This window comes from Amblyraja radiata, chromosome 10 (genome assembly GCF_010909765.2).
Source record: "Amblyraja radiata isolate CabotCenter1 chromosome 10, sAmbRad1.1.pri, whole genome shotgun sequence".
Lineage (NCBI taxonomy): Eukaryota > Metazoa > Chordata > Chondrichthyes > Rajiformes > Rajidae > Amblyraja > Amblyraja radiata.
This window is the reverse complement of record NC_045965.1, coordinates 37,941,750-37,969,219: the sequence shown is the minus strand read 5'-3', so window position 1 is coordinate 37,969,219 and position 27,470 is coordinate 37,941,750. Positions and strand designations below refer to the sequence as shown.

Sequence of the window (27,470 nt, the reverse complement as noted above, 5' to 3'; positions counted from 1 at the left end):
GACATTTGTGTCAGTGGGCCTGGCCTGTGAGTGGCCGAGAATGCGGTGAAGAGTGGTCAGTGAGCATTGGTGCTGCATCTTCCAGCGGCAGTGGCGTTGCTTGCCTTGGCCTCATGGAGGTTGGGCATGTGGCGCGATTCTGCGGTGTGGCTTCTGGTCTGAAGGCGGTTGGGAACATGGCTGCATCGCGGACAGTTGGTCGAGCCCAGTCTGGAGGCGGGAATATTGAATATTGACCTCTCTTTAAGTAGCACTTGCTTTCCCTCTCTCTCCATCTCCCATCCTAGTTCTCTAATTAGTTTGACTGTCCTCCTGATTACATTTTACTTTGTATGCCTCGTTGTTAGCTTTCCCTAGCTAACTATGATCTATTCTACATTTTCCTTGACTTTGTCCCCTTTGCTCTCTCGTTTTCACACCTTACCCTTCCATAACTCTTGTTTCCCTCTCCCCTGACTCTCAGTCTGATGAAGAGTCTCGACCTGAAACGTCACTCATTTCTTCTATCCAGAGATGCTGCCTGTCCCACTGACTTACTCCAGGTTTTTGTGTCTTTCTTCGGGGCATTGGTATGCCATTTTGGCTGTCACACCAATGTGGTTAGTCCATGACAGATTGTTAGTAATATTAATGCCAAAGAACTTGAAGCTCACAACCATTTTCACTTCGACAACCTTGACAATGATTTGATCATGTACTCCACCATGCTTTCTGAGTTTGATATCTAGCTCCTTCGTCTTGCTGACATTGCGGGAGAAGTTATTGTCCAGACACCATGTTACTAAATTCTCCATCTTTTCCTGAACTCCTTATCATCATTGCTCGTGTTCCGGCCCCCCACAGCGATGTCATCTGCAAACTTGTAGATTGAGTTAGAGCTGAATTTGGCTACACGGTCATCTGTGTAGAGGGAGTACACTAGGGCAGTGCTTCTTAAACTATTTCAGTGTCATTTACCTTTGAGTCTTTATCACAAATTTCATTCACCATTGACTAAATTTTCTTATGTTTTTTGGTAATTATATAATCACCAAATTATTATATAATTTGGTAATATTATTATATAATTTGGTCACCTTATTATATAATTATATATATAATTTATTTTGTCTCATGAGCAAAAAACATAAATCAACTAATTTCATGGGTGTTTAATTTATTCAACTTTTTGAATATCCTAAAAATATGTAAAGAAAACTAGTAGTGAAAAAAAAAAGAAGTTTAATTACCGCTGGAGTTGGAAAATCATTCTATTAGAATGATAAAAAAACATTCCAACGTCTAAACACTGGGCTTCAGCCCCATCCTACCTTTTCGGGCTTTATTTACTGCAGTTTTTTTCTTCGAAAATACTTAATATATTAGTATCCAACTAATGTAACTTTCTATAACACTTCCCGATGAAAGCTCACAATACCACCAAATATCAACTTTGGTAGCTATAGTGCTTCACAAAGTAAAGTTACATTTCAACAATTTCCTACAGTGATCCTCCAGTGTTGCCATTTATAAATTTATGATCTCACTGCTCGTCTGGTCTTCCCCAATAGGTTATATTACAGTAAATTTGGGAAATATCCTGCTGCTTTGAAATTAGAAAACCATAGGGAGAGAGAAAAAAACATATCAAATTTCCTGCTCCGCTGCCATTAAAACCAATCAGAGCTTGTTAATGGTAATGGTAATGCCTTTTTTAAGTGTAGAAACAAATATATAAATATCTGAATAAATTAAGTAATTCACCCTTTATTCACCCCTCTGGTTTCATTCACCCCAAAATAATTTCATTCGCCTTTGGGTGAACCATTCACCAGTTTAAGAAGCACTGTACTAGGGGACTGTAAATGCATCTTTGCGGGGCATTGGTGTTGATAATTATCGTGGAGGATGTGTGTTACCCATACCTCACTGATTGTAGTCGGTGGATCAGAAAGTCGGGAATCCAGTGCAGAGGGTCGTGCTGACTTCAAGGTCCACGAATTTGAAGATGAGTTTGGATGGCATTATAGTTTAGAAAGTGGAGCTAAAGTTGATAAATAGGAGGCTGATGTAGGTGTTCTTGTTGCCTAGCCACTGAAACATCCTGGATACTGGCATCAGGGAGGCAACACATCCCTTTCCTGGTGCTTACCCATCTAATTAATGTCCTGCACCTGGAATGTGACCACCTCTTTACAACACCTATCAACAGAACCTTAAGTCTCCCGGACAATCTAGCTACAGCTCTAATTCCCTCATGCAATCAGTCAGGAGTGGCAGCTGATGTACCTCCCACAGGTGTAGTCCTCCAGGTCACTGGGACTTTCCTGGACTTCCCCCATCCTGCAGGAGGTATACCAGTGCCCTACACAATACACACACAATACACAATACAATTTATTAGTAAGATTAAACGAGAACTTACCAGTTTGAAGTTTGATCTGTAATTTATGAGGAGTTACGATGAGGGATTACGTGAAGAAGAAGCCCGCCAGGCGCATGCGTGTCATTCTTCAAAGCAGCGGTGTGGAATCACAGATAACTGTAATGACTAAACATAGTAAGATTAGAGAAGAGGTACCAGTTAAGTATATGATCTGGGCGGGAGCGGAGGGCACGTAATCCCTCATCGTAACTCCTCATAAAATACAGATCAAACTTCAAACTGGTAAGTTCTCGTTTAATCTTACTATTTTACTTCGGAGTCACGTGAGTGACTACGTGAAGATTTTAAAGCTCTGTGATTTCATGCCGTGGAACGAGTCCATGCATCACGTCTGCCTTGACTGTTGGGAGGATTGTGTTAACATAATTTGGACATGAATTCGACATTGAAATCATAAAATTTTTAACACAAGTTTATAACCCCTTTATATGGGTTTAAATTAATTTACAGAACTTAAATTGCTTCTGCAAATGTTCCAGGTTTCATTACTGGTTTATTACAAATAATTGGAATGTTTTTCCCCTCCAGACCATCCTGCTGCCTTGAGGATTTGGTCCATTGGTACATCCAACTGTATCGCTGCCGATGTAGCTGCAGCCCTGGTGGAAAGAGATTTTTTAAATTTTAGTATCCACCCCAGCCTGTGTTTAGCAACAGTTTCAGCCATCTTGAGATGGTCTGGACCGTCACTCTTGGTGTGGTTGCTAGTGGCTGATAAAAAATGTGCCTTTTCATTGCCTCTTAGGATATTCGTTTTCTCCATGTGTAACGACAGATGTTTTATTATACACAGACGGTTATCTGTTGGGTATGACCTAATTGTATATAGAGGCCTGCTGATCCCTTTTTCTGTTCTGCTTACTATCTCATAAATATGAAACTTAATATTTTCCGTTGAGAAAGTCATGTTGTCCAGTCTTGTTTTGCAGTGACTGTATCCTCTGTGCCGTGACCAATACCATTAGCATGACCGTTTTAATGTCAGCCTGTGTAAGGACAGAACTGTTGCTGGAGACCACTCCTGAGCATCTTCAGGATTATACTCACATCCCATATATGGGAGTATCTGGTACTCCTCATAGGCTTTGTACCAGTGGGTCAGTCCCAACAGTGTAATGGTCTGTCCCCTGCCATAGGTAAGTCGATAGGGCACTTCTGGCGCAGTTGATGGCACTGTAACTGAGCCCCTCATCGTAGTGGAGGCCTGCCAGATATTCCAGAACAGATGGGATGTTCATGTCTCCGATTCCATGTTTGATACCACTGGGAACCATGGTTGTGTAGGCCAATCTGGCACTACCAATTCCAGATGCAGAGTCTGTTGTATTTCCTTAATACCCGACTGATGAGGCAGGAAAGGAGGGACTGCGTAAATAAACAATTTCCCCTCCCCTCCAATGCAGCGAAAAATGCATCTGTCGCCGCTTCCCCAGGGTCTGGTTCCTGTGTAACATAACTTGATAACTGGGACCTGGTGTCTGCCACTGAATTTAGTCTTCCTGGTAGATAAGTGGTTGATATCCAAATATCTTTCTGGAGACACCATTGCCAATTTGTATGGCCAGATTGTCACATGATGTCGATTTGTTTCCACCCTGTGGTTAATGTATGCTACCACGGTGGTATTGGTATTGGTGGCTCCGCACCAATTGTACTGGCATCAGTTTGTAGTACCATGGAAAAGGTTACTGACAATGCTTGGATAGGAACAAGGCCAGAGTTATCTATCCACCATTTTAGTTCCATTTTAGCCTGATTGGTAGTTTCACAGATCTGTCAAAGTGACCTGCATAATTTAGAGTGCTTGTTTTTTGCTCTCTGTATGTCTTGGTAATGTAGAGGTCCAAATTGTGTGGCTGGAAAGGCAGCCATCATTATGCCAATTACTTTGGCTACCAATCTGATGGATGGTTTGCTGATGTCAGTGAGGTTTTTATAAGCCTCTATTAAATCTGTAGCCTTTCCCTTAGGCAGAGTCACCGATATGTGAACTGAGTCAATGGTGAAACCCCAGGTAGTCCATAGTAGTGGAAGACGTTAGTTTAGATTTAACTGGATGAAATGAATCCAGTTCCCCAAATAACTTTTTTGTGGCTGTTACAGTTTGTTTGGCCAATTCCAAAGTTTTTGCACATAATGAGTATGTCATCTAAATATGTTATGACTATGTGTATACGTTTCCTTAGAAACGCTTGGGCTGGTTTCAAAAAATTTTTGTGAACAGCCTGGGCTGATGATAAACCATTTGGCAGTGCTTTATACTGCTAGAGTTGTCCCATCCAGTTGAATTTAAGTAACATCTGTGGTCACCTCGTATAGGCACTGAATAGTAAGCATCTTTTAAAATGATGCTGGCCATTGAAGTAACCTTTGGGAATTAATTGTTAAGCAGTAACAAAGGTATCTATTTTGTTAGATCTATGATGATGCGATGACCATCATCTTTTTGTTTATATATTGGACACGAATTTTAATGGTTCGTGTTGAGTTTTCTCAATTACACCTTTTATGTAAAGCCGCTTCAGTTCAGCTTGCGCTTTTGATTTCTTTTATCAGAAAGCACGAACATTCGGTTCGGTATATGTTGAACTGGAGGGCTGTACTTGTGTATAAACTCTGTTGTATATCCCTGGATACTGCTTAAGATGTAGATATCGGTTGTTATCATGCTCCATGCATTCAGAAGAGAGTGTTATCTCCACCCAATCTCCGTGCCCACTGTTTGTAGGGAACCAGACCCACCTACCTCCATAGTTACCAGTGGCAGGTTTACCTTTTTGTAGGTTCTTCGCTGTTGTAGCGCTGGGGTCTGGATTTACGGTTTGGTTTGCGTTGGAGGTCCTGCATCTTCCGAGAAGGCCGGTCTGGGCCATGGCCTAAAAGACTCATGTTTTTGAGTACCGATCCTTCGAGCTTTCACCAGTTCTGCTGGTGGGTGCGTGGGGGTGCTAGGTTCCAGTAGGTTCTCTTGTTCCTGCACCCCTTGCACACTTTCTTCTGCGGACCCCTCTTCCAGGTCAGCCCAGAACTGACCCGCAGTGCTTCCCTCTGATGAGGTGGAAGCACTGTGCAGCCCTCAAAGAGGTACTGCTGTGGGTTATCATAGGGCCCACAGTGACCCGACTCCATGTCCCGGAGTCTGTCACGTTGGAGCAAAGCTCCATACACCGCTTCTTCCCGCTCCAGCGCTCTCGGGCGCTGGCCGCCGGCGGTGATTCAAAGTTGGACTCCTCTGAGTCCACGACCTTGTTTGTTTTGTGTCTAGCCTTTCCGCCCGGCCGCGTGGATCTGGCCGGTGCGGAGGCGACATCGGGCATAGCTGATCCCACTACGGGTGATCCAAGTGCCGCTGGCTGCTGCTGGCTGCCCGCTGCTCCACGGTCCTCCTTCTCCAGCTTTGTCCTTACTGTCCTTCCGTGGAGTGGATATGGCCGGTGTGGAGAACATCTGGCACAGCTGATTCCATCTAGCCACCAGCTTTGTCGCAGCCCGTTTTTTCTGCACCTGCAATCAGCATAGAAATGCAAAAAAAAAAACGTAGCTCTTACCTGCAGGTCCATTGCTACGGGTGAGCGTCATTCTAACCCGTCTGCTGCCGTTAATGACTGTCAAAGTCAACGGCCCCATTTGAATGGTCTCCCGCCCGGCCGTGGTGTTCTGGCCCGCGCGGGACCAAAAGTCGGCACTGCTCCCCTTATAAAGGGAGATAAACGTGCCTTAGGCTGCTGCTGCCGGCTGCCTGTGACTCCGCTGTCTCCCCCAGCCAGCTTCACTAGCAGCACTGTGGACACTCCTTTGTCCAGCTTCCCCTCCTGTACAGACCTAGCGCGGGGAAACATTAGTTTTGCTCCCTCTCCCGCCCGGCCCGGTGCGGGAGCGAAAGTCGGGCACAGCTATTCCCATTACGGGAGTGGACTCCGGCCGCAGATGTAGTCCCCTGTTGCGCTTACTCCACCTGGTTTAGCCACGGCAGGAGCGCAATCTCCTTTTGTCCCCTAATATTAAAAAGGGGACAGAGCACAAATACAACCCACTGTCTTTGTGGGTTGTTGGCTCCGATTTCCTCCACCCGTTTGGGGTGAAGTTTGGCACTCGCTCCCGTTATGGGAGATAGTGGTGCCGACGTCCGTTGCTGGCTGCCTGCTGCTGTTCAGCGGCAGCTCGGGAGCCTTCCTGCAATCAAGAAAAAGGTAAGGAAATCTCTTACCTGTTGTTGCTGGTTCTCAACCTGCCGTTCGGGAGGAACGTCCTTCCTCCCGCTGTGATTTCCGCAGCCCACAGACCCCTGTAGCGTCGGTCCTTGGGGCTGTTGTCCGAGTTTGTCGGACTGACGGCTCCGGAGGCTCCCTTGTCGGCGTTCTCTACCGGAGCTGAATTCGCACGGACTCCCGCTAAGGGAGACTGTCGTGCCACCGGCCGTTGCTGGCTGCCTGCTGCTTGCAGACTCCTCCCCCGCCAGCTTTCAACAGCCTTCTGTAGAAAAAAGGTAAGTATAGAACGATGTTCCCTTACCTTCTGTTGCAGGTTCGAAACCTGCCGTTCGGGAGGAACGTCCTTCCTCCCGACAATGACGAGTTGCAATGCGTGTAGCGCAATGACACGCATGCGCCTGGCGGGCTTCTTCTTCACGTAGTCACTCACGTGACTCCGAAGTAAAATTGTCACTTGAACCATATAGAGGCTCAAATGAAATGTTGTTTCTGCAGTCATACACACATGAAAAAAAAGACGCAAGACACAACACAATTTACACAGACATCCATCACAGCGAATCTCCTCCTCGCTGTGATGGAAGGCAAAAAAACTTATTTAACTGCCACCCCTACTGCACTAAGACCAAGGAAGAGTTATAAAAAAAAAACTTACATTATCTTGCCATTACCCTCTGGTCAGTTTCTTTGGCGAAGCCTCACAAGAAAAATGCCAGCATTTATTTCGCTACTTTCAGCAAAACATGCACTTATATTCCAAGGTTTTACTGTTCAACAACATTCCCCAGGGCCCTGCCCCTTATATTTCAGTCATGACCCCACATGTTACGTAAATGAGTTTTGAGCAGGTAGTGCAGGCTTAGACTCTAAAATTGAGAAGATTCGAGCAAAATGCAATTCAGCTCGCATTGCATATCTCAAGGGTTGCACCAGGTAGGAAGAAGTACAACAGAAGTGGCATAGTACTTGGGTGTCTTGCGCTAGTTTCTCTTTTTTCCCCTCTCATAAATAATTTTTCCATTGAATCATTTTTTGTTCTCTGGCAATCATGTTTATTGAATAGAAAGTTGTCTATGTGCATAATGTGAAGAACAAGAACTAAGAGTTAGAATTCAATAAACCATTTATAGATCACTGAAGAACTAACTGTCGATTGAAGGGCAAGGACAAGATATCAACTACTTCACCATACTTAAACATCACAGTGATGAATGCATCCAGCTAAGTATAGTTCACCTCCTTTTATAGCTGCATCCTCTACTGCTCCCCTTGTCTGCTCCTCATTTGCAACAATTTATTTGAACCTGCTTTCCATCTGTGTGCAATTTATCATCCACAGCACTTGAGCAAATCCAACCAAAGTATCCATCCATTCAATCTGAAGAGATTGGTTGAAAGCAAAAAATAGTGAAGTCTCATAATGACAATAGGGATCAGATGGGTGGAGGTATCTATCTAATTAAAAAAAGTGGATGAAATTAATATTGTGGTAGATAGAAGGGAGTGGAGGATTTAGAGTGGATGAAAATAGATGCTACTAAATGGGGTGACATCATAAAGTTGATGAAGGCAGCCCTGTTGTTGTTATTAATCAGAAATTTGAAATGTGAAAAGCCATTTGTGGAAGGATGAATGTAAAATAACCAAGGGTAAAAAGATGGAGAGCAGTGGTGCATGAGTATTTTTCTGATTGAAGGGAAGTATGCAGAGGAACCTCAGAAGTTAGTATTGGGATTTTGTTATATTAATGTTATGGAGTTTGTCAATATAATTGCCAAAAGAACCAGAAACTTAGGGGGGCAAAGGAGAATTTATTTGCACAGTTGGTTATTAATATTGTTGAAGAGTTTAGTGACATCGGATTCCATAGTAATTTTCATAAAGTGCTAGAATAACTCAGTGGGTCAGGCAACATCTTTGGAGAACATGGATAGGTGATGTTTTGGATCAGGACCCTTCTTTGGACTGATTATGGAGGGGAGGAGAGAGTTGGATGAGAGGCGGGGCAGGAATAAGCCCTGTTGGTAACAGGTTGAAACAAGTGAGAGGAGTTTTTGATAGGCAGATGGTGGACAAATGCCAGAGATGAAAAGAGATGAGAGATCCTCACCATGTCCACCATCTGCCTATCAATTGTTGTCTCCACTGTTGCAGGATTGGTCCTGGCAGTTTAAAAATAATAATTTTCATTTTTGTAAATGAACTTAATTATAATAATCTCTATTTCTTAAAATTATTAAAACGTTTTGTAACTAATCTGCGTATTTATGATATTAGACCATAAATTTAAGGTGACATGTAAAGTGAGTGTGATTAAATGTAACAAGGAGTGCTGCCAGGCATGTTCATGGGATGGATAAATGTCAAATGAAACTTGATGCAAAAAGCTTTAGTACAATATTTTTTGGATAAAGTCAAAATAATGGACATATAGACTTTGATTTCATTACATGCCATATTTTCAAAATGGCACATGGCATTGGCAGAAATGTGTTATCATGGTCTGGAGGCTGTTTGTTGCAGAGAAGGCGGGATTTGGAGTAGATGGGCTTTTTCAGCTTAGCAAGATGCAATTAGTGAAGTGTCCCAGGATCAGCTCTTGGCCCTCAATTATTTACTATTTATATAATGGTATTGAGGTGACATATTGAACTTTATTGCAGTTAGGCTGGAGTTGAGTAAGAGGAAAGTATTGTAACAATTCTACAAACCATTGGGGAGACCATACATGACTACCGTGTTTAAGGATTTACCGACATTGGAGGCAGTACCAAAGAAATTCACCATCACAAAATAAATTTTACATATGGTGTGGAGGTCACTTAAAATTTTGGTATGTGGAATTTTTTACGAGCAGAGGGTGGTCAATATCAGGAATTGACTACTCTGGAAAGTTAAAGAGAAAAGATCAATAGAAATGATCAAAGAAAAGGAAGTATACATTTTTGAAAGAATATACAATTGAAGGATATGGATGGCTGGCACAGGAGAGGTGTTGATGCCAAGGGCAGGCTCCACACAGTGCTCTCCCTGTCAAAGCGTACATAGAACACATTGAGCTCATCTGAGAGTGATGCTTCGCTGTTGCTTGAGCTGCTCCATTTCGCCATGTTGGAAGTGATGGTGTTCAAACCATGTCGTGGCTGCCGAACATCCGTCTTATCCTCCTGTTGAGAGCCAAAGTCCCTTTAAGGCTTTTTTGATGGCTTTATCAAAGGTCACATCTGGACTTCTCGTATGAATCTGCGTCACCAGACTTGAATGGCTGAGATCTGGTTCTAAGGAGGATGCGGACCTTCTGGTTCATCCAAGGCTTCTGGTTGGAGAACATTTGGATGATTTCATCAAAATACACTCCACACATTTCCTTATGAAGTCATATTCCCAAAGAGAGGTCAAGGGATGGGGTGATGGGCATCTCTGATGGCGGTATTGCACTGGTTGAAGGTGTTTGATCATCTGCTGCTGCAGGAGATTAGCTGGTGGTAGTTAGGGAGTGATTTCTTCAGGTTGGCTTTGTTGAAGTCCCCAGCTATGGTGGGAAAGGAGTCGGGATATGCTTTCTGTTTTCTGTTGACCACGGCGTGCAGCTCCTCCAGTGCTGAATGAACAATGGCCTGGGGTGTGACATAGACCACGGCCATGACGATGGAGGTGAATTTCCTCGAAAGGTATAATGAATGGCAATCATTTTCCTTAGTGTGATGATCATTTCTTTAAAATGTTATTGATCAAAGAGCTGTGGAAGGAGAATGGTCAAATATTTTTAACAAAGTTAACAAACAAGGGTCGTGGCAGTGAGTGAAATGTTACTGCTGATAGAAGGTAATGCAGAAGGGAGGTGACAATCAGATCAGCCAACACCTTATTAGAGCAACTTGAGGGACACTGTGATTAGCTTTTGCTCCTGGTTTGAATGCTTGTGCCTAAAAATCCAGAACAAAACGAGAGCAAGGTCTATCATTTCATCTTTCAATGACAATGACAAGTACTATTTCTTCAATGTGCATTGCACAAGAACTGAGATGATTAGAAGCAAATCATACACGCACTGCAGATCATTGGTATAAAAATGAAATGCGATGCGATTGTCTGGTCCAATATCTATTGAGACGTGATTCACACGGAACAAACTCATATTGATATTCTGTATCTTTATTCCAATTTGTAAAGCTGGAAAAGCCAAGCATGTCTTATCTAGCAGCGTGTTATACGACATTTTCATCAATACCAGTAAAGTGTGATTTTCCAGACAGTGGAACTGTGAGTGGCCAATACTTTTATTAAAATGGAAGAACAGACCCATTTTAGACTAACAATATTTCATGTGAGGGTCTGTGTAATAAATTACTTCACAGTGCACAGACAAAAAGTACCGTCACAAGATGTGCTACATACGTAGGGTTTCACAGGTGGTGGAAGCCTCACAGAATGAATGGGTTTTGTGATTTTTTTTTGTCATAAAATCATCGTGATGGTTCTTATAAAACAGCACTGTTAAATTCAATTTCTAGGGAATGTTCTTAATTTTGTTCCTCATTGATGTCTGCATATGAGTGCTTTTAATTCCCAGGAAACTGATTGACGTCTATTAATTTGATGAATAAAATTCGTAGGATTTTAGTGTTGGTGGACAGACAGTTACATATTTTTCATCCCAAATCAAATCTGAATGCAGGTTTATCACATGGAACAGGATTTTAGGCATTTTTATTGACAACGCCTTTTTAGTTTCAGAATTCTTGAACCGTTCATATTTTCAAATCTGTTGCGTGCTGGTCAGCAGAAAGACAATACAAGATTACAATCGAGCCATCCACAGTGTACGTATACATGATGAAGGGAATAACTTCAATAATGTTTAGTGCTAGATAAAGTCCAGTAAAGATAGTCCAAGAGTCTTCAATGAAGACATACTGTATGTGGGTGAAATGGATATAATAAAATAAACATTAATTGATCATTGACATACCTACATAGTATTATTTGTACATGAAAACTATATTTCACATATTATTGAGCATTTACAGAAAGATTTGTAATGATTGGGAAATTGACCACACGCTTCCAAGCATTTCATATTTTGGACCATCTGATATTTGCCTGGCATCAGATATGCATTTAACGATGTTATCTAGTGTACAATGTAATTTCTACATTAATGAAGCGGCTGGTAAAATTACAAACTCTCTTTCACACTCATAGTTAAGAAAGTAGCACCCTGTGGTTTGCTTCAGGGAGATGGGAATTAATGGAGCTCCACTACAATGCTATTTTGCTATTTTGCCCACAGCCTCTGCCAGATTCTTGTGAACACCAATTTCTAAATGTCAGCACATGGTTTGCTAAATTGAATATTTTTGTCCATTTCAGTACTCCTTATTGTGTAAAAACAGATTATGCAATACCAGAAACTTGATTTTGATTTGATACATTTGATTTGATACATTTGATTTTAAAACAGATTACTTTATTCATTGTATTATTGGTACCAAACATTAATAGAATATGTAGTTTGATAAGATGCTCAACAATCTTGATAAGATTTAGTGTTGTAATAGATAGTTTTTCCACTAAACTGAATGATACATTGCACATACTAATTTATTTCTTGTTAAGTTATCTGTCAATATACTCTTTAGCTGACTGGCTTCAGTTAGCTAACAACAGCACCTTTTTTATATTTTCCTTCCTATTGCTTATATTAATAATTGATTTATGGCTGAACTATAACTCTCTCAGCATGTAGGAGATGAACAAGCACAAGAACTCATAAAATAGCATTGACAGTTTAATATTATATTTTTGTTTATCCTTATTAGTCAGTTTAAGATTTACTGAAACATCCATCAGTCCTGTGATAGACCGGGCAGTGGCCGCCACTCTTTGTACTCTCCTGTGATCCTGGGCATTCAAATTGCTCGAACCAGGCCATAATGCAATCAGTCAATATGCTCTCTGCCGTACACCTCTAGAAGTTCAAGTACCAAATTTCCACAATCTGCTAAGGAAATAGATGCTTTGATGAGCTTTCCTTATGATTGCATAGTGTTATGCCCAGGACAGATCTGCAGAGATATACATGAAAAGGAAATTGAAGTTGTTGACTCTCTTCACCGCCAGTCCATTGATGAAGGTAGGTTTGTGGATCCTCAACTTTGCCTTCTCAAGTCAACAATCAGCTGCTTGGACTTACTGGCATCAAGAGCAAGATTGTTATTCTGGCACCATTCAATCAGATTCTCCCTCCAATGCTCTGACTCATCTTTCCCATGAATCATCCAACAATGGTGGTGTCAACAGTGAATTTACAGATGGCATTGGAACTGTGTCACAGTCATGGGTATAGAGTCTGAAGAGTGAGCGTATTCTTATTGTCCAGGTGGTGCAGTACGTAATGGAGAGCCAGCAAGATCCCATTCCCCGTTGATCTATTGTGGCAGTAGTCAAACTGCAACCTATATATTAAAGCAATCACCAAGTTAACTTGAATCCCCAAAGGGCTGGTTGCTGATTTGGAGGTGGATACTTAAACATGGAAAACGCGCATGCTTAACCTGCAGCAGAATCTGAAAGAAGTATATCTAGCTGCACTGTGGAATTTGCAGCAGGATCTACACGTTATTTCAGATGGATTTGATGACAAAGCCTTGATTGTCTGCCAGAAAAAATATCTTCCGAACTTCAGCTGTTTTCCAATTGGAATTGCCTGAGGTTGGCAAGTGTGAATGGGAACTGATGATAATCACAGAGGCAGAAATAAAATGGTCTGGAGACTTAACTGTGCCATTTGAACCCAAGGATTTTCTTGGTTTCCAACTGTAACTTTAGTTGCCAGGAGCCAAACAGCCAAACATGCTCCAATGATGAAACATAGCTGTCAGTGCTACAGTTTTGGTTCATGTACTTGCTGCATGACTCTTTGCCACACTCACTTCAAATTGAGAGTATATAGGGAACTGATAGAAACATAGAAACATAGAAAATAGGTGCAGGAGGAGGCCATTCGGCCCTTTGAGCCAGCACCGCCATTCATTGTGATCATGGCTGATCGTCCCCTATCAATAACCCGTGTCTGCCTTCTCCCCATATCCCTTGACTCCACTAGCCCCTAGAGCTCTACCTAACTCTCTCTTGAATCCATCCAATGATTTGGCCTCCACTGCCCTCTGTGGCAGGGAATTCCATAAATTCACAACTCTGGGTGAAAAACATTTTTCTCACCTCAGTCATAAATGACCTCCCCTTTATTCAAAGACTGTGACAGTCCCCTGGTTCTGGACTCGCCCAACATTGGGAACATTTTTCCTGCATCTAGTTTGTCCAGTCCTTTTATAATTTTATAAGTTTCTATAAGAACCCCCCTCATCCTTCTAAACTCCAGTGAATACAAACCTAATCTTTTCAATCTTTCCTCATATGACAATCCCGCCAACCCAGGGATCAATCTCGTGAACCTACGCTGCACTGCCTCAATCACAAGGATGTCCTTCCTCAAATTAGGAGACCAAAACTGTACACAATACTCCAGATGTGGTCTCACCAGAACCCTATACAACTGCAGAAGAACCTCTTTACTCCTATGCTGAAATCCTATTGTTATGTTATGTATATTCCATTAGCTTTCTTCACTGCCTGCTGTACTTGTAAACCAACTTTCAGTGACCGGTGTACAAGAACGCCCAGGTCTCACTGCATCTCCCCCTTACCTAACCCATTGAGATAATAATCTGCCCCCTTGTTTTTGCCGCCAAAGTGGATAACCTCACATTTATCTATATTATACTGCATCTGATGAGGTAAAAATATCATTGTTTCTGTCATCATAAACTTGAGACTGAATGTTTTAGTAAATTACCACACATTTAGGGAGTTTAAAAGTGTACTTCAAAGCTAACACCGCAAAATTGTCACGACATAGATTCATAGAACTGTATAGCTCAGAAACGGGCCCCACAGCCCGGCTGATCCATGGCACCCATGATCCCTTTCTACCCTAATCCCATTTGTCTGCATTAGGCCCGATTCCCTCTACTCTCTCAATTCCTTTAAACATAGTAAATATTTCTGCCTCAACTACCACCTTCGGCAGTTTGTTTCATACAACCACCACCCTCTGGCTGAAAAATGTACTCATCGGATCTCATTTAAATTTCCGCCTACTAAATTTCATCCTGCATGCACTTAGCCAAACAGCAGACCCAAATCATGAAGTTCTTGAACCATTCTTATCTATAGTATCTCAGAATTGCACTTTCAGGAATACACTAAAATATGTCAGCTGAAGGCAGTAGCTGCTTACACCTGGAAAATATTGCCTTTATCAATCTCGATCACGATGAACTAGAATTTTATTCAGAGGGTGTCTTTCGAATGTAATCTTGGCAAAATTAATCAGACCATTGTTCAAGAAGATCACTAAACCTGTATTCAGGATTACTGTACATTTTGTATCCTTCCAAATGGAACCAAACATTTTGATATTCTGAAATATGACAGCACCAAAAGATTTGAGGAATAAATGAAGCAACAATTTAAAAACTCAAATCCTGATAAGGAAACAACTCATTTCAACATACAAGATTGCCTTAAATTCTTATTATGTATAGCTAATATGTTTTTCCTTTTGGCAAATAAATCTTACATCAATCCATCCATTATAACTTCAAATATGATCAGTCACCATCCATCTAGATGATTGTTTGTTTGCTAATAATCTCTATTTTTGTGAAGGCTTTTGGTTCCAATAAGAGCTCATCAGGCAGAGAAAGGGATCTGCCCACAACATGGGGTGGCACAGTGGCGCAGAGGTAGAGTTGATGAGCCATAGACCCGGGTTTGATCCTGACTGTGGATACAGTCTGTACGGAGTTTGGACGTTCTCCCCGTGACTGCCTTTGTATTGTCCAGGTGCTTCAGTTTCTTCCCACACCCCAAAGATGTCATTGGCTTCGATAAAAATTGTAAAATTTCCCTAGTGTGTAGGATGGTATTGGTGTACAGGGATCGCTGGTCGGCGCAGACTTGGTGGGCCGAAAGGCCTGTTTCTGTGCTGTGTCTCTAAACTAAAATTAAGAATTGTGTGATAGGACATTCAACGAATAATGCCCAAGTTTCTTTATAAATTTTCAGATAAACCTAGTTGAGGATTTTAATATGTCACAAACAGAGTCTCAAGAATTTAAACTACGATGGGTTTTAATAAATCTATTTGCATCAGTAGGGAATGAAAGTACAAACTATTTAATTTAATATTTCTGGAAGATTCATCACGGCAACCTTGAAATTAGCTATAATTACACTACATATTCTATTATGCTAGAAATAGCATTGATGCGGTGAAACTAAGAACTCAGTTGCATAAAAAACAGGTGTTGCAAATCTTTTGGATCCTGGAATATGTCAGCTTGTAGTCTCTTGCCTGAGTGGCACCAGAGTTCAGCATGCGGGTGGATTCTTTACAGCTGAGGAGCCCAGCAGCATCAACAGATCTTGAGGGTTGGTCAGAAGCATTAGGGGACTCGGAGAGGTTAACTAGCAGCATTGGTGGGGCCCGGCAATGATAGAATGTTGGGAGAGTGGAGAATCCATGAGGAGGATTGAAGAGATGAACGTGATATTTGAATGCGGGGAGATGAGAGATGGAAGTTGGCATCAAGCCAGGGAAGGGGGCCTTTGGCAGCAAACTGGTGGTATTGTGTGGTTGTGTGCTGATCTGTATGTTTCAATGCAGTCTAACTTCTTCTGCAATTCTTCGAGTGGAAGATTGTATGGGGAATTGCACCATTCTATATGATCTTGCACAGAAGTTGGGTTGCAAAGATGCCTCAAAACAGTAAGTGCATGGTCAAGTTTTCCTGTTGTTTTTATTTGACCTGGAAATAATTACAGATACGATTTACTGCAACTTAAATCATTGTTCAATCACATGACACTAAGAAAATCGTTTAAAGTTTTCAGGCAGTTGTGCAAAAGTTCTAATGAATGTGAAACTTAAGTTCTTCAAAGGATTCAAAGGGTATTTTATTGTCACGTGTACCAATTGAGGTACAGTGATACTCCATTTACCTTTGCATTGATTTCCAGTTGAAACTGTGTAAAATTTACAGAGAAATGGCTATGTACTGTAGCTCTTTAGTCTTCACTATACTGCATTCTGCAGAATCTTCCCCTTTTCGCAGAGCAGTTTAACTGCTTAATGATGTGATGCACAGTATTATGAAAATTTGTTTCTGAGTCCTTTAATTTCCAAAGATAACTATTCCTGTTAGAATATCTATGCTTGGGAGGATGCTGGATTCTTCGTTCAATACAATCCATCAGTACCTTATTCAGCTGGCTGTTAATTGACCAAAAACAATGATGACAGGCTTTTGTCAAGAAAATACTGTATTCATAAACTTGAAAGATTTACTGCAAATGGGAGCATAAATCTGATTTTGAACTCCATATCTGAGAATTCTGAGATCAGCTAGGGCGCATATAACTGTTGTCAAACTAAAATTGGCTAATTCCACATGGAATCAGAATGAACACATGATTTTATACTGGGAGAATAACTAAAAAGAGTATTATGTTATTATATTTGTTCAGATGAATATAGACTTGAAACCGGATCACTGGCACTTGCATTTTAGATGCTAATCATGCAACATTCAATCTTCTACCTGTATCAATATAAATTGAAAGCACAATGCTCCACATTATGACTGTTGTGGACAGTTTCAGTACAACTAAGAGCACATAATGCTTTTTTGCTGTTCTTATTATTTAAATGACACCTCGTTTTCTACCTGGATAATTTACAAACCAGCGGGATGAACATTGAATTATCTAATTTCAAGTAACCTGCATCCCCTTTACACTTCTCTCTCCTCCTACACCTTTTTCCCACCCTGTCAGCAGTTTCTTTCCTCCCCTCCCCTCCCCCACACCCCCCCCCACTGGATACCCTGTCTATTGTTCACTCTAGCCCACCCTCCAAGCTTCCCAACTGCTACTATTTGTAATTTAGTTCCATTTGTCACCTTTCTTTCCTGAAGATTCCTATAGCTGAAACTCAGCCCAAATTTGCTGTGCAAACATCCAACATATCTTTGTAGGTGAAAACCTTTAAACAAAAGGGTTACATAAAGCTGATTATGTATCAATTCAGGAAACATTTCAAATTTGTAGTTGCATCTCCTTTAGGTCCATTATGTAACAATCACCTGTTTCCTCCCTCACATTTGGATTTAGTTTTTTCGGTATGGCATAACTAAGGTATACAATGTTTTCTTGATCTGTTTTCAGATGGTATTTTTAACAGCTTTACCAATTTATCATCATTGTATAGATTACCAGCAAATCATTTTTTTAGGTACTTCCAAGTTAGACACTTTGTTTCTAAATGTTTTCCTAATTTTCCCCCTTCACCTCCACGACAAATATGGGATAGTTTGATTACTTTCAAGACAACAAAGAAGGATTGTTTCAGAGATGTATAACCGCATTCTGGATCTTTGCGATCAGTCCAACACTAAAACAAGTGCTGCTTGGGTGGAAGAGCTGGGACTTCAACTTACTGAGGAGTGATGAGATAACGTTGTGGGTGGGCTATGTACTGTTACGTCTTGCACTCGTCTTGCACTCATTCAGTTTAAGGTTATACATAGGGTCCATTTTTCTAAATGAAGTCTGTCTGGGATTTATCCAGAGGTGGAGGATAAATGTGTTAGATGTTCGGGCCCACACTGTCATCTGAGCCATATGTTTTTCCTTTGTCCACGATTACATAATTTTTGGTCTGGCTACTTTAATATAATGTTTACCATAATGGGAACACCTCTATGTTTTCTTGATCTGTTTTCAGGTGGTATTTTTAACAGCTTTACCAATTTATCATCATTGTATGGATTACCAGCAAATCATTTTTTTAGGTACTTCCAAGTTAGACACTTTGTTTCTAAATGTTTTCCTAATTTTCCCCCTTCACCTCCACGACAAATATGGGATAGTTTGATTACTTTCAAGACACAACAAAGAGGGATTGTTTCAGAGATGTATAACCGCATTCTGGATACATTGATTGCCATTTTTGGGCCTCCGGATGAGTCAGGTCGATTAAAGTCTGTGCAAAAATAAATTATTAATTTTCCATCTTTAATAGCCAGACGTCGCCTACTCCTACAGTGGAAATCCCCTAACCCACCCTCTGTGTCACAGCAGCTCAAAGATGTAGTGTTTTTTCTTAAACCTGAGAAAATTAAATATACATTGAGGGGATGTACTGATAATTTTTTTCACAAATGTCAACCTTTTTTTTAATCATACTTTACAGACTTGCAGGTTCTGCCAGACTAAGGGCTGGTTTGTTAAATGTTGTTATGTGTAGGTGCACTATTCACTCTTAAATAGCCAGGGTGGGATGGGTGGAATGTGACTGATGGTATGGCTGCATTATATATAATTTGTTTTTGTTTTTTTAATAATTAAAACATTTTTTTTAAAAAAGATTTCTATTTATTTTATGTTTCTGTATATTTTTGTATTTTTCTTTTGTATATTATTTGAGTGTTTTTTATTAACATGTCTTTAAAAAAAAAAAAAGCTGATGAACATCAGATACAATGGTTCGGCCTTCCTTTCCTTGATCCTTAGATGGCTTTTTAGGCTTTTTAGGCGACTGCTGGAGACTGCAGTCGCCACATAGTCGCCACATATTCGTGGGTGGTTGCCGGGGAGTCGCCTTCATGGTCGTGAGGAGTTCCCGCATTCTGGGAACTAGTCGCGGCCTCATTATGGTCACCGTGAATTTTTCAACTTGTTCTCGTAGGTTGTAGCCGGTGCTGAACGGTGAATTTAATTGGCTCATTGGGGGGAAAAAAAGGTGAGCAGTAGTTTTCAGAACCAGGGATAACCGATCGTTAATGTTAAATGTCCGCCGAGCTTCACAGCCATGTATCTCTGGCTTCTTAAAAGTTGTCTACACTCCTTCTCCCCCCTTCTCTCCCCTCTCTCCCCCCCCTCTTTTAAAGGACTTACCGTATACTGTACTTTAGCCATCTTTTTACAGCGCCAACCTTTCTGTTCTTCGCGGTATGTGTCTGTTTCACCTTGGCTTTGCACTGTGTGAATTTTTTAGACAGCACTCCCCCCACTTGCCCTGTCCCCCACCTGCATAACGGGCTGGTGAAGGAAGCGATGTGTTTTTGTGTGTGTGTGTGTTCCACTCTGACAGTTACCATTCCAGTTGCCGGTTTTTCAGGCGACTGCCGGAAACTTGACAGTCGCCGGCTATCCGCTGAAAAATCGCCTAATGAGTAACAGGCCCATGAGTAATTTGAGTTAGTTAGCACTTTGCAGCTAAGTGTTCTGAAATACAGACAACAGTATATTCCACATTATATAAATTGTAGATTCCTCGTTAATGTGCTCGCACTCATTTGGGAGCTAGTCAACTTTGCTAATAGACCATTAGTGCAATCAATACATTTCTATATCAGTTTTGTGCTGCTTCATTTGCAACAATTATGTTTTAAAGCACAGAATGTTACTAACATGAACAATGATTGCTGCTATTTAAGAAGCCTTGTTTGAAGTTGTGATGGTAAAAAATGAACAATCATTTTAATGTCTTTGAGCCATATAGTTATTATGTTATGCAATAATATTAAATTACTTGGGGCGGCACAGTGTCGCAAGGATAGAGAAGCTGCCTTATAGTACAAATGACCAGGTTTAATCTTGACTACTTGTGCAGCCTGTATGGAATTTACATTCTCCCTGCAACGTCGTCATGACAACGGGCCTTCATGGTCAGGTTAAGAACTCGACTTGAAAATGGACTTGAAAATGGCACCAAACCTGGTGACTCTTGTATACTGTCTCAGTGTACTATTTCTATACACTTATACCATACACAAGATGTGCTTATGTATAGTAATACCTATACTAAACAGTATGCAAAAAAAATTTCACATGTGACAATAAAGCACCGTGTGGGTTTTCTCCGTGTGCTCAGGTTTCCTCCTACATTACAATGATGTGCAGGTTTGTAGGTTAATTGGCTTCAGTAAATTGTCCCTAGTGTACAGACTTATGTAAAGTCAAACATAGTCCGGATACTTTATGACCGGCCTTCTAACACGACCGGCATGTGTACTATAGAGGCCATCTCCATTCCTCTTCTCTGTGGACAGAGTTGGTGATTTCACCACCGTGGACCAATGCCTCTGGGGTCAAAGCAGGAGACTGTGGCACAGGCGAAGATGGGACAGACAGAGGAACTGTCACGCTGGTTGTGCTGGTAAGAGCATGCGAGGGTCACCAGATGCAGATTGAAATGAACTTGTACGATCCGGATAATAAGGAGGAGGGATTGGCTCCTTCACAGGCAGAAGATATTGTCTGTTTCGTCGGTAGGTGCCGTCATCGGCTCTAACAATGTATGAGCGTGGCTCCGATGGTAGGAAGCAGCGGGTCGTGATGCAAGGTTGTATATTGGACTGGACGCCTGGGACTAATGGTGTTATCAGGGATTGGTGCTAGGCAGATTGTTGTTTGCCATCCATATCAATGATTTGGATGAGAATATACAAAGCATGATTAGTAACTTTTCAGATGACACTAAAATAGGAGGTATCATAGATAGTGAAGATGGTTATCAAGAATTACAGAGGGATCTTGATCAGCTGGGCATGTGTAACAAGGTTTGGATGCCATTAGGTTGGAAAGAATGCAGAAAAGATTTATGAGGATGTTGTCAGGACTTGAAAACCTGAGCTATATGAAGAAGTTGGTCAGGCTTGGGCTTTGTTCCTTGGAACACATGAGGCTGAGGTGTGTTCTTACCATGGTGTATAAAATCATGAGATTAATAAATAGAGGCCATAGGTTTAAGATGACAAGATAAAGATTTAATAGGAACCTAAGGGGCAGCTTTTTTTTTTACACAGAGGGTGGTGGGTATATGGAACAAGTTGCCAGATGAAGTTGTTGAGTTAGGTACAATAACAATATTTAAAAGACACTTGGACAGGTACATGGATAGGAAAGGTTTAGAGGGATAGGGACCAAACGCAGGTAAATTGAACAGACAAAGATTAGGCATCTTGGTTGGCGTAGACAGGTTGGGCTGAAGGGCCTGTTTCTGACCATGTTAAAACAAACAAGTGTAGAAACAAGGTGATATAAGATTACTTTTGCAAGATCTGCTTATACAGTAACTCTCACAATATTGCTCTTTGATTTATTTTGTTTGGCTAGCTTTCTACTGTATCCTTTCCTTGTCCTTCATCTGCCGACAGTGATGTAGACTTTTAATCTCCTTGATTACTTGGGTTGTCCACTATGTATAGGAGGATTGTGTAATGTATAACAAATGCAATTTATTTTCTAAGGTGGATAAAATAGGATCCCTTTGTTCTCTTTTGATCAGAGCGAAGTAATACCTAACTTTTCCATGGTAAATATCAATTGTTGTTTGGCCAGTTCTTGGGTTCTGTCAATAAGTTAGTGTTCATCACTTCATAGAGGCAGTTATCTTAAGTGGGTAAATGAATTGAGTCTTGTGTATATTAAAAATAGGTACAAAATGCTGGAGCAACACAGGCAGCATCTCTGGAGAGAAGGAATGGGTGATGTTTCATGTCGGAACCCTTCTTCAGAATATTAACTTCAGTTTACTTGGAACAAATCAATACTTAACATGTACCTTAACTTACTATGGTTATTAGTGTCCATGCAGAAATATATATATATATATATATATATATATATATATATATATAAAATATCAGCAAATCAGCATTAAAGCAATTTGTAGTATCTGCAGATAAGGACAAATATATCCAGGATGAAGAATTGCAGTGGGCAATTAGTTTTGTGGCATTTGACTGATTGACTGGTTGTTGTGCATAATTGGCACCATTGTTGAATTAATATTAGTTTGTGCAGCATCGTGAAAAATGGTGTTGAACCCAGCAGAGTATGCCTATGCTTAATTTTACATTGAACCATAATACTTATTTGAATGCATCCCAGAGGTTAAAAAAAAATTCCAACTGCTACAGCAAGTCAGTTCAAATCTACCACTAGCTACAATGCAGACAGGGTTGATATTAGTTAGCTTTTGTAAAATAATAATAGTAGGAGTGAGTAACTACTACTACTAATTTTTGTATGGTTTCTTGTTTCCCATGCACACACACACATGCCCTATCTAACTTTTACTTGCTGTATAAGTTGATACAAATGCACTTAGTTTTTTCCCCCAATCTGAACTTCCGACCTAAAACCCCATCCAAGCTTCAGGTCACTACTTGGTTGATAAGGGTTAACATCCAATATGCCTTTGTTCAATAACCTCTTAAGGATTCTTCTGCAATCACACACCCATTCCGGAGAGGTTAATTTGTTTAGAGGCTTGTAGCCTATGTGCAAACTGCCTGCGTGTTATGATATAGTAATTTCTGTTTGGTATTAATGGTTAGCAGGCATTAACATTTGACCTGCTTTAAAAATTGTATCTGGAAGTAAACAGGTGCTCACAGTTGATAAGTGCTGAGTAAAATATATTTCTAAATTCCTAAGGCCTGATTTATAACAAAAAACACATAATTGAAGCTGGAGTTATGACAAAGTGCTCTCCATTTGCATATTAAATGCAGTTCCAGTTGCAGTCAAACTTGGCACCTTCCAGAATAAAACTACCCTATCATCCATCCTACATATATAAATTTCCTCCACTACCCCTACCACTACAAATGTTGCACCTGCTCTCAAGCAGCACATTCTATACATGCGATCTCTACCACCAAGAAAGTTGAGAGCAACTGGCACATTGAAACATTATAATCTATCTGCTCACACACCATTCTGATTTGGAGATGTATTATCACTCTTTTATTGTGGGGTCTAAATCCTGGAGTTTCTTCCCTAACAATACAGTACCAGAATGGTTCAAGAGAGAAGTTTACTCTCATATTCCTAAGGGCAGTTAGGCTTGGGCAATAAATGCTGAACTTCTCAGCAATGCCCAGACCTTCAAAAATGAAAGAAAGGAACAGAAAGAATAGAAACAAAATTTGACATGGTAAATTTTTATTGTTCCGTGAATGCTATTGCAGTATGCTAAACCTCCTCATTTTCTCAACATTTATAACAATGCGTTATAAATCATCAGTCTGAAGAAGGGTTTCGGCCCGAAACGTTACCTATCTCCTTCACTCCATAGATGCTGCTGCACCCGCTGAGTTTCTCCAGCATTTTTGTGTACCTTCGATTTTCCAGCATCTGCAGTTCCTTCTTGAACTCATAAATCTTTGCTTCCTCTCTGCTTGTCTTGATAGCAACCATCACTTGTGGAGGAGAGCTGGGAGTAAACTGACTTGCTTGTTGATACTTTACCCATTGGATGGTTGTTGGGCCATAATATTATTTGTTTACTTAGCACTTTATACAAAAGGAATTTCAACATTTTCTGTGTATGTAAAGTGCACTTTTGTATCTGATGGTTGAGGAAATCATAAAATAAAGAAGTTTGATTCCTCTTTCTTCCATGATATTTATGATAATCTCTATTATACTAAAATTCTTCCCTTTGTTCTTAACATTCTAAATGTCTGTGTGAGCCAGGGTTGTGTTGGCTTTCTTTTAATCTCCTTAATTTGTATCTTCTTCCAAACGCTTGGCCACAGCCTTCCCATTTTAACACATGCTACTCACATTTGCTACTCAGAGCTTCCGTGGATTTTGAAGAGACAGCAGCAAAGAGAAGCAGGAAAAAGCAGTGATTGGATGTAGCCCGAGTGGGAGGAGAGTTAGAAGTGAGTCAGAAGGGTAAAACAGTTTAAAACTGAGGAATTTAGTTTGTGTATTGGTAAATTAGGCAGTTTATCAGTCAATATAATCAAGACATCTCTTAGGGAGCGGCCTTGTGAGGGAAGTGCCCTGTGAGTAAAGTGTGAGTCTTTGGCTCGAGAGTCTTCGGCGAGGAGGCAGAGGAGAGGAGGCTACGCATAAAGCTCGAGAGGACGGAACACGGGGAACACATGTCGGGGCAGATGAGACGGTGTGAGGCTTGCAGAATGTGGGAGCCCAGGGACACAGATGGAGCCTCTGGCTGCTACAACTGTGGCGTGGATTTCAGTTGAGGATTTCAGTATTGGAGTAAAGAGGTTCTTCTGCAGTTGTATAGGGCTCTGGTGAGACCACATCTGGAGTATTGTGTATAGTTTTGGTCTCCTAATTTGAGGAAGGACATCCTTGTGATTGGGGCAGTGCAGCGTAGGTTCACGAGATTGATCCCTGGGATGGCGGGACTGTCATATGAGGAAAGATTGAAAAGACTAGGCTTGTATTCACTGGAGTTTAGGATGAGGGGTGTTCTTATAGAAACATATAAAATTATAAAAGGACTGGACAAGCTAGATGCAGGAAAAAAATTCCCAATTTTGGGCAAGTCCAGAACCAGGGGCCACAGTCTTAGAATAAAGGGGAGGTCATTTAAGACTGAGGTGAGGAAAAACTTTTTCACCCAGAGAGTTGTGAATTTATGGAATTCCCTGCCACAGAGGGCAGTGGAGGGCAAATCACTGGATGGATTTAAGAGAGAGTTAGATGGAGCTCTAGGGGCTAGTGGGGTCAAGGGATATGGGGAGAAGGCAGGCACGGGTTATTCATAGGGGACGATCAGCCATGATCACAATGAATGGCGGTGCTGGCTCGAAGGGCCGAATGGTCTCCTCCTGCACCTATTTTCTATGTTTCTATGTTTCTAAGTGCGTCCAGCTTCAGCTCCTAAAGGACCGTGTTGGGGCACTGGAGAAGTAGCTGGATGACCTCAGGGCCATCCGGGAAAACGAGAGTTTCCTGGACAGGACTTACAGTGAGGTAGTCACGCCGAGGATATGGGAAGCACCAAGGTGTGTGACGGAAAGAAAGGGTGGAAATTGTGGAGTGCAGAAGACCCAGGTGGTTGTGTCTAATGAAAACAGGTACGCCCTCTTGGGAACTGTCCGGGGAGATGATGTTTCCAGTCCGAGCAGCGGACACGTCGGTGGCTCCAATCCTTCTTTTTCTTGACCAGAGCTCAATATCTCCTGTCATCTAAAGTTCCTTACTCCTGGCAGTCTTACCTTTCACCTGAACAAGAATATGCTGGTCCTGAACTCATACTATCTCATGTTTAAAAGCCTCCCACTTGCCAGATAAGTGATATAGGTAACAGATTTGGAGATGATGGTCTGGTGTTCCTCTGTTTGGTCATGGGCAAGGAATAGGTATGAGGACGTAACCGAGAGCTGGTCTTCAGCATGGTGAATGCAAACATAACCTCATATTCTGCTTGGGTAGCTTACCACCCAACGGTATGAACAATGGGTTCATTTGGGTCCAATTCTACAAACAATTCCGACCCCCCCCCCCACCCCCACCGTAGTTTCCCAGTTTGCAACTATGTATCCATCTTGGGCTGATACCTGTTTCAATATCTAGCCTTTGTCCAATAATCCACTGATCACCCCTTTGCCTGACATCATCAGTTGCCAGCCCTGATTTGTCCTGCCTCTTTTTGCCTTCAGTTTACCCCCCCCCCCCCCTTCACTGCCCCCACTACATTCAGTCAGAAAAAGGGTCTCAAACCTAAATTTCTCCTATCTAGGTTCTCCAGAGATGCTGCCCAATCTGCTGAGTTACTCCAGCATTTTGTGTCTATCTTTGGTATAAACTGGCTTCTGCAGTTTCCTTTTATTACATTATTATCCTTTGATTCATGTTGATTCAAGACCGTAAAATCCTTACAAAAATGTTCTGCTTTATTGCAAGGCCAAGTCATAACAATGTATTTAACAATTTGGGTATTATGATTTGAAAGGTACGATATAACAAAAAGCTCCATGTATGATTGGTGGGCATGTGGAAACTTTCAGCCAAATCATTTTTTTACAGTTGTAGTTTATTTATTGAAATGTTGCATCATATTGTTATACCAATAAGAATAGACAAATGCTCAGATATTCGACAGAAAACTATTATTTGCATGCTGCTGGCATTGTAAAAAGATGGCTATCTTTTGTTTGCAACCAGTGACAGTTTTATATGTAGATAATAATTTAAGATTGATATCTTAGCGATTTTGCGTTATTCATTTTTCATTAAGCATGTCATTTCATTCTGCACTATCTTCTTGGAAGATGTGTGGTTATTCAATATACTAAGAAGAGAAAAATAAATTGAAAAGGATTCAATGGATTGTAACTATAAAGAATCTGAGACATTACAAATTGTGTGTCTTACATTGAGGAGAAGTTGTAATAGGCAGATTTATTTGCTTTTTTTCCAATTTCTAGTTTTTGTGGGGTATCTGTGTAGAATGTAACAAAAGGTTTAAAATGTTCACTGTTAACCTTGATCTTCAGGAAGAATTATATTTATGTGCGATTTGGCATGTTTTTGAGTATGAGTAGCCTTATAATATTTTGCAGTTATTTTATAGCTGGAAAACAATTTAATTGACAAAATCTATAAAAAAAAGATGTCTACAGAATTTGGTTCACGTATGTTGCTGTAGAAAACTGAGCTGTATATCAAATTATTTTAATGTGTTTTCCAAGCAAGAAGGCTGTAGCAAAATTGCCAAGTAGGAAACTGGAGACAGTTGCCTTGACGGTAACTACTGGTAAGTACTGGGGATGAAGGAATAACACAGATACATTGAGTGAGATCTTCTCCATTTACACTTTTTTACTACCTGCCCTATCTTCAATAAAAGTTTAGGCTAACACTTCTATCCATTGCTAAAGGAATGATGCACTAATGGAAGTGCTGTCTTTCAAAATAAATGTTTAAAAATG

At 40.9% G+C, this 27,470-nt stretch overlaps 1 protein-coding gene across 1 annotated transcript in view; it reads left to right on the top strand.

Moving 5' to 3' along the window:
- Nucleotides 1–27,470, top strand: part of agbl4 (AGBL carboxypeptidase 4) — a 472,100-nt gene that overhangs the window by 162,203 nt on the left and 282,427 nt on the right. The gene's annotated exons all lie outside the window — the stretch shown is intronic.